The sequence below is a fragment of the Pinus tabuliformis genome, chromosome 6 (genome assembly GCF_031772625.1).
Source record: "Pinus tabuliformis cultivar Carrire ecotype Pingquan chromosome 6, CPIR1, whole genome shotgun sequence".
NCBI classification, from domain to species: domain Eukaryota; kingdom Viridiplantae; phylum Streptophyta; class Pinopsida; order Pinales; family Pinaceae; genus Pinus; species Pinus tabuliformis.
The window spans coordinates 2,067,105,948-2,067,114,633 of NC_142292.1; positions in this window are offsets into that span (position 1 = coordinate 2,067,105,948).

Consider the following 8,686-nt stretch of genomic DNA (forward strand, 5'->3'; position numbering starts at 1 on the left):
GCTGGTGGTGAAGCCTACGAATATTGTCGTTATCCTCAATTTGGAAGCACTGTGAAGTGTTAAACAATTGTGCGCTACCTTGGGACACACTGGATACTATAGGAATTTCATCAAAAGTTATGCCTAAATAACTGCGCCGATGGAAAATATATTGAAAAAAGATGCTACATGTTGCTAGAATGATGATTGCATGAAGAGTTTGGATGTCCTAAAGGGGAAACTAGCCTCCACGCCAATATTGGTCTTCCCAAAATGGGACGTGGAATTTCATGTACATGTTGATGCGTCGTGTATCGCGTTTGGAGCCATACTCACATAGGAGGGCATAGAGGGTGTGGATCACCCGATCGTGTTTGCAAGTCAAAGACTGTCCAAAGAAAAAAATAACTACTCTACCACCGAACGCGAGGGGTTGGAAACGGTGTATGCGCTCCAAAAATACCGACACTATCTACTGGGAGGACATTTCAAGATGTATATCGACCATTCTGGGTTGAAATACCTGGTGAGCAAGTCTGTGTTGGGGGGGCGCATATGCAGATGGCTTTTACTATTTCTAGCATATGATTTTGAGGTCATAGTCAAGCCAGGACACTTGAATGCATGACCAGACCACTTGTCATGAATTGAGATGGGCGAGGAACCAACAAATCTGGAGGAGGGACTACCTAATGCACAAATCTTTATAGTGTGTGTCATGGACGGGCACTTCAAAGATATAATCCATTTTTTTAACAATAGGAACTGCGTTGAAGGAGTACTCAATCCAATAGAAGAAGAAATTGGTGGTGGGCATGGTGGACTTTTCTATCATAACGGGGCACCTTTACAAGATGGGTAACGATGAGATATTGCAAAGATACATACCTGAATTTCAACGAGGTTAGATCCTCAAGGAAGAACATGGGGGTGCTCTAGGCGGATACTATGCAGGACGCACGACCACAAAAAGATTCTTCGTGTAGGGCTATGGTGGCCAACCCTACAACAGGATTCAAAAGCGTACTGTAAGGTCTGCAATATATGTTAAAGGACGGGGAAACCATCACGAAGGGACGAGATGCCACTAAATCCCCAAATGACACTATAGCCATTTGAGAAGTGGGCAATCAACTTTGTGGGCCCAATCAAACCTCAAGGAAAGACGGGTGCATGCTACATCATCACTGTGATGGAGTACCTGACACAATGGGTGGAAGCACAACTGGTCAAGGACTATACGATTGCTACAACTGCAAATTTTTTGTTCAAAAACATGTTGACATGATTTGGCTGTCCGAAAATCTTAATGAGCGATCATGGAACACACTTCTTGAATGAAACCATCAACGCGCTCACATAAGAGTTTCAGGTTTATCACTAGAAAGTACATCGTACCACCCACAGGCCAATGGAACAGTAGAAGCATTCAATAAAATACTAGATACTGTGCTTACCAAAGTATGTAACACGCAGCAAAACGACTGGGACCTACGCGTACCCACTATATTATGGGCGTACAGGGCAACATGCAAGAAACTAATGGCATAGACACCATTCCAATTGGTCTATAGTACAGAAGCAGTCATGCCGATGGAATACATCGCCCCTAGTCTGCGAATAGTAGCACTCACAGGCATGACAAACCGCAAAGCTCTGGAAGAAAGGCTCATGCAATTAAAAGAACTAAAGGAAGAATGATTTCTGGCCAAATTTCACCAGCAGGTACAAAAGCAGTGTGAACAGGCCTGGCACGACCACCATATCAACTTGCGCACCTTCAAGGTAAACGACCTAGTGCTACTGTATGATAGCAAGTTTGAAAAATTTCTTGGAAAATTCAGAATGCACTGGCTAGGACCATAGGTGGTAAAATAGGTCACCGACGGAGGTGTGGTCTAGCTGGTTAAACTCAACGGAGAACCCTTCCCAGGAAAGGTCAATAGCAGCCACTTGAAACCCTACACTGGTGGGCCAACTCTCTGACTAACCGGCCGAAGCATAGCCTTCGCAGCCTGAGGATCTGGGAAAGGGTGTGGGACTATAAACACAAGCATCAGAAGCTGGTACCAAAGAAGGGCCACAAGCTAGACTTTGATGATTCAGATGAAGGAATGGAGCAGATCTAGTAGACTATAGATTAGTGCGCCACGGACCTCACGGAAGCGAAGGAATGGTTGGAAGGGCTCCGTGCCAAGATCGCCACACTAGTAGAGTGACTCAGGACGAGTCACGCTGATTATGTTGGGGGCCTGTTGGGTAAGGAATCGCCTCGACAGTAGGTTATGGGGCTCAAAGCCCAAGTTTTGGTTAAATATGGTGTAGAACTCTGCGAATTGCAGGCACGAAGCGCGAAGTGTACAATTGAGTCATAGGGTTGTCTGCCCTAAGCATTGTATTGTAAATTAGTGTAAAGTCAGCCTACCCATGGTCCGCAGACCATGGGATTGTATAAATATAGTGAGGCTCTAAGTTGTAAAGGGAATGGATAATAAGAGGAATAATGAAGGAATGGTTCAAGCTTAGAGTAGAAGTCTAAGTGTCTTAGGTTGTAGTAGTAGGAAGAGGCTCTGCAAATGAGTGCACAGAGGCCTGGTAGAGTCTGAAATTGAGTGCGTGGAGCCCTACAGATGAGTGCGCAGGGTAGAGTCGAGTCTATAATCGGGACAGAAAGCTAATAAAGAGAAGTTTATTCCTAATTCTGTCTAATTTTTCTGCTTATCTTCTTTATGTTTATGTTCATTTATGTATTGTGCGCACTGATATAAATGATGAATATGATGTAATAACCATAAATCTTACACACATAAGCTAAGTAGTCGGTTAATAAGCGAGAAACTTGGGTATTAGATGAGTCATGCCCTGAGCAGAGCTACGTGGAAGCTGCATCGCAGGTCGTGAAGGGATCGCAAGTGCATGTGGCGATAGGTCAGACCGCGGACCTCCAAAAGCCCACCAGACATCCCAAGGGTTAGAAACCTAGTTCTAGCACCCTCCCATACTACTTTGTGTGAGACCTCAGTCCACACTCTGTGGACTGTTGCCGAAATGTCCAGTAGTACCGGGAATTCTTGGCTAAATCATCTCCGAACCTCAATCAGGTGATCTGAAAATCACTCGTGAGTAATCTCAGTTGAATAATTATTGAATGAAGGTATTACAGACTCATGTGTTGGTGTGTGTCTATGTTATCTTAGGCAACGGATCGATCACATTGAAAAATACACAGACACTGGAATGGAAAATAGTAAGAGAAACCAGTAAGAAAATACAAGAACACAACAAATTTAATAAAGATTTCACCCTATCCTCTAGGGCTACGTCTCCGGTACAACTTTCAGTGGTGCCCTTCTTTTATTATGTCTTTAAAGTAGAGTTTTTATAGTGAGGAGCTCAACTTAAGTCCCCTGAAATAGATAATGCTTGGTAGGGTGGTCCTTGGATTCCCCGAGCCACTAGAGTCCACAGACTCTTTCCTTACCAAATCTTGACCTCTCTGGTCTTTAATGGGAGGAGCCTAATGTGGTACTCAATTCCCGACAGATCCTCATAGGGATTGCTTGAACCTCTCAAGCCTTCTATCTGCTCGATGTTGCCTTACGCTGCAGGTCAGCTCGGCTCTCTATTTTTAGCCTCTTGCTTCACTGTCTCTTTTGTCTTTTTTTTCACTGTTCCCTCTTCAGGTTCTTTCTTCTCCCTTTTGTTCTATGCTTTGTCTATTCATGGCTTAAATCCAGTTTGTCTCATGACTGCTCGCTTCCTCTTCCACCCCTTCGAATCGCCTGTTGTTGTTCGCTTGGAGTTCCCTGCCTCTGCGTCATCGCCAACGTCTCACAGGGAGGTGGCCACTTTTCCTCTCACGAACTACGCCAACTCTTCCTCAACGGTTCGGTATTTCAGTTACACTATGTAATGATTCATTCGCCAGCTTAGCAGTCAAATTGGACTTCAGACTTTTATATGTCGCAGCTTAATTCCCCCGTTCAATCCGGTTTCTCCATCGGGTGCAATCTCCACCATTAGATTTGGAGCCCCCTGATCCGACGATGTTCGCTCTTATCACGTGGTTAACTTGCTTGACCGTTAGCCCATGATGAGAGGTGGTTTTCTCTCTCATCCGCCAGACACGCGTCGTGTGATGAATGGAATCTCTCATTTTCTACCAAATCCACTTACTGCCCCAATATGTCTCTGATATACCGTCGGTTTTGGGAGCATGGGACTCGCCTGTCACCTTAGTGCTTTCCCTACGGTTTCCAAACTTCCCATGTGACCGAGCACTTCGGGGATTCTCCTTCTTGAGGGGTTTTTCTCAGTGATGCACGATTAATCACGCATCAGAAATGGTCTCCCTTTCCCCTATCCATGCTTCATAACTGCCAGTTTTCCTCCTGCACAGTCTCCATGGGCCTCGATCAGTGCGCTTTGACCAAGGTCCTCGTCGTTCCTTGCTGGCTACAAACTGCCACTATCCAAAGGTCTTCCTGATATCTCTTTGTTTATAAACTTGAAGTCTGTCTTGATTTGATACAGTGATAGCACTTTGCTAATTTTCATGGATCCAGTTCGGATCATGACCTTCCCACTGAAAAAGCTTTTGGACCACCAAAAATTGGTTTTCAAGCATCGACTAAGTGAGGGTACAATTGTCTCACATGTCCAATCTATATCCACTTTGCACTGCTCAGCTTTGAACCCTTGAGCCCAACTCCAAGGTACTCAACATCTCCCCTGAGCATCGTCCTCACCTTCCTGTCTAGAACTGTCTTCCTGTAATTCATTAAGATATTTAGGTAGCAGGTCATCAATAGAAGGCAATTGACTCTGCTCTTCGGGATCCTCAATTAGTGATGGTTCAAACAATCTCAAGCAATCTGCATTTACAACTGAGTAGATGTGCATGTAAGATGGTAGATCAAGGCAAAAAGAATTCTCACCAATCTTCTCAACTATCTTGATAGGTCCATACCTGATAGGCTTTACCTTTTTACCTTCACCTTGCATCCTGTCCTTGTTGATATACAGCCAAACTTGGTCACCAACTTGGAAGCTATGCTCCATCCGATGCTTGTCATGCCTTGCCTTCTATTTGTCTTGGCTCTTTTCTAGTTGTTCCTGTACTGCCTGGTGGATCTCTTGAATCTGTTCAATGAACCTGGTTGCCCTGTCCACATCACTGTGTCCCTCAACTATCGTGTCTTTACCAAAGACAAAATATAAAGGAGACCTTGGTGTGAAACCAAAAGAGGTCTCAAAAGGATATCTCTATGTAGAAGAATGTTTTTCTCTATTGTAAGCATGCTGCACATAACATAAATGTTCATCCCAAAGCTTAGGATGCTTGCTGCAATATCCATTGAGTAACTGGATCACTGTCCTATTAACTACTTCTGTCTGGCCATCAGTTTGTGGATGAAAATTTGTGCTCTTCTTCAATTTGGTGTCCATTAGTTCCCATAGACTTGACCAAAACTTTCCCACAAGTTGGGTGTCTCGATCAAATACAATGGAAGTGGGTAATCCAAAATGAACCCATACATGTTCAAAGAACAATTTTGTAGTTTGTTCAGTTGTAATATGTTTATTACAAGGTATCAAAATACACATTTTGCTAAACCTATCCACAACAACATATAGATAATCATGACCCTTCCTAGATTTAGGCAATCCTCCAACAAAATCCATGCAAACACTTTCCCAATGGTGAGAAGAAACTGGTAATGGAGTGTACAAGCCTAGTTTTCTAATTATGGGCTTGCTTTTAGCACACATAGTACACCCTCTTACATATCTAGAAACTGTCTCGTTCATTTTTGGCCAATAACAAAATCTTTGTAGCTGTGCAATTATTTTACTTACCCCAAAGTGACCTGATATTAGAGAAGTGTGTGCTTCTTGAACTATCTTTACTCTTTCAGTTTGTGGAATGCATAGCTTCCCACAATGATATAGGAGTCGGTCCTTTACATGATAATCTAATTCTTCCACTTATTTTCCTTAAAGTTGCATATACATTTTTGAAGTCTATATCTTGAGCATATTGTTCAATGTAACTCTCATGTAACACAGAATTATGATTAAGTATAGTAGATGCATTTATAATGGGTCTAGATAACATATCTGCAACTTTATTGTGTATGCCCTTTTTATATCTGATGACTAAATGAAACTGTTGTAGAAAACCCATCCATCTATAGTGTCTTGATTGCTGCAACTAAGTTTGGGAGTGTAGATATTGAAGTGGTTGACGATCAATATGTATTATTGTCTCTTTGCCCATTAAGTAATGTTTCCACTTTTTCACACTCTGTACTAATGCATACAATTCTTTATCATATGTAGGATAGTTAACTACTGTAGAATTAAATGTCTCAGAACGATAACATATGGGTTTACCGTGTTGTGTCAACACTGCTCCCATGGCATAGTCACTGGCATCCATTTGGATCTCAAATGGTCTTTGAATATCAGGCAGTGCTAGTACAAGTGTTGTACTAATCTTTTCTTTCAAGGTGTCAAAGGCTTTCTACTGTTTTCCTCCCCACTGGAACACCTTGTTCAATCCTGTTAAAGCATGTAAGGGAGTTGTAATTAAGGAAAAGTTAGAAATGAACTTTCTCTAATATTGTGTTGCTCCTAAGAAGATTCTAACTTCTGTAGCAGATTTGGGTTTAGGCCAGTTTATAATGACTGCCACCTTAGAGGGATCTATCTTCAATTCACCACCCCCTACTATATGACCCAAATAATTTAGAGATTTTTTTCCAAATTCACATTTTGAGAGTTTAACATAAAGTTTTTCTCTTTTCAAAACATCTAGTGTCTGCTTAACATGCTTTAAGTGTTCTTACCATGTTTTTCTAAATATCAAAATGTCATCCAGATACACAATAACAAAATCATCAAGAAAATGTTTGAGTACATCATTCATTAATCTCATGAAAGTAGCAGGAGCATTAGTTAAGCCAAAAGGCATAACTAGCCACTCATACAATCCCTGCTTTGTCTTGAAGGCAGTTTTCCATGCATCTTGTTCTGCAACTCTGACCTGATGGTATCCACTATGCAAGTCTAGCTTGGAATAATAAGCAACTTCTTTCAATTGATCTAACAGATCATCTATGCAAGGAAGGGGATAACGATTTTTTATTGTTATCTTATTTAGTGCTCAGTAATCAATGCACATTCTCCACGAGCCATCTTTCTTTCTCACCAGAATGATTGGTGACCCACATGGTGATGTGCTAGGTCTGATGAACCCTTTTTCGAGCAACTCTTGCACCTGCTTCTTGATTTCAGCATTCTCTAAAGCGGACAACCTGTACATTCCAATGTTAGGAAATGGAGCATCTTGCTGCAAAATAATATCATGCATTATTTCCTTTTTGGGTGGCAGACCTTTAGGTTCTTGAAACAAGATATCATACTATGAAACAACATTTTCTAAATCAACTTGCTGTTCAGCAATACAACCCTCAAATACATTTGTTTTATTAGGTTTCTTTTCCTTTACAACCGTCAGTAAGAATTGTTTACATGAATTTATCTTTCGTTTCATCTGCCCTGAGTTTATGAGAATATAATTATTCTTGAGCTTATGATCTCTTAAAAAGTATTCAATTCCATCTTTAACAAGTAGATACTTGTTCTCAGCTCTATAGAAGATAACTTTTCTATCATACAAGTAAGGACTTCCTAAATCAATTCCGCATATATCCAAAAGAATTATGTTTAACTCAACCTCATCTACAAATGCTGACCCAAAAGAAAACTTGAGTTTGCATTGTCTAGTCACTTGTAGTTGTGCTTTATCATTCAACCATCCTAACAGGTATGGTTTCTTGTGAGGTGTAGTTAATAATCCCAGCTTCTTTACAATTTCTTCAGAAATTAAATTTACTTGTGAGCCACTATCAAACAAAGTATCAATCTTTTGATGTTTGGACATAACTCAAATATGGAAAAGCTCATGTCTTTTTCTCTCATTTTCTTCATCAATAATAGATTGTGTAGAATTACTAGTAGATGCCTCAGAATTCGTACCTCTTATACCTATGGCTGCAATAGTTGTTTCATCTCCTAAGTCTAACCCCAAATATTTCTAAATAGCTACAACATTCTTCTTCTTCTTGCCCTCAAACTTCTTAGGTCTCAGCTCTGGATGTAGAATCCAATAGTGCTCATCATCATGCCCATCCTTTTTACAGTGAGTGCATGAAGCCTTGCTTTTCTGCGCAGTGTTAGCCTTCCTTGCTTTCCATTTCTTATTTTCTTTCTCCTTATTCTTGCTTGCAGTGGGTTGGGATGATCCCCCAACTTCTAGATTTCCATTCTTTCCTCTAGCTTCTAGATGAGTAGCTTGTACAGATACCTCATCTATACTAGTGGGATTAAACATGAGGATAGTGTGCCTCATGTAACTGTGTAGACCACCAATGTACTTCAACAGAGTCTCAGGTGAGTCTAATGTGATTCCTAAAATCAATGCTCTCTTTCCAAATTCTTGAGTGTATCCCTGTACACTTTTCCCTTTCAACTGTCAAAGAGTTTTCCAGCTCATCATGGCTTGCTGCATGTAGGCCAATGGATAGAACTACTTTTTGATTGCAGAAACAAATTCACTCCAGACAGAGATAGTCTTACCATGTCTCTTCATGTCAGCTTGGGTCCTGCCTTCCCACCAAACCAAGGTAGTGCCTCCAAGGTG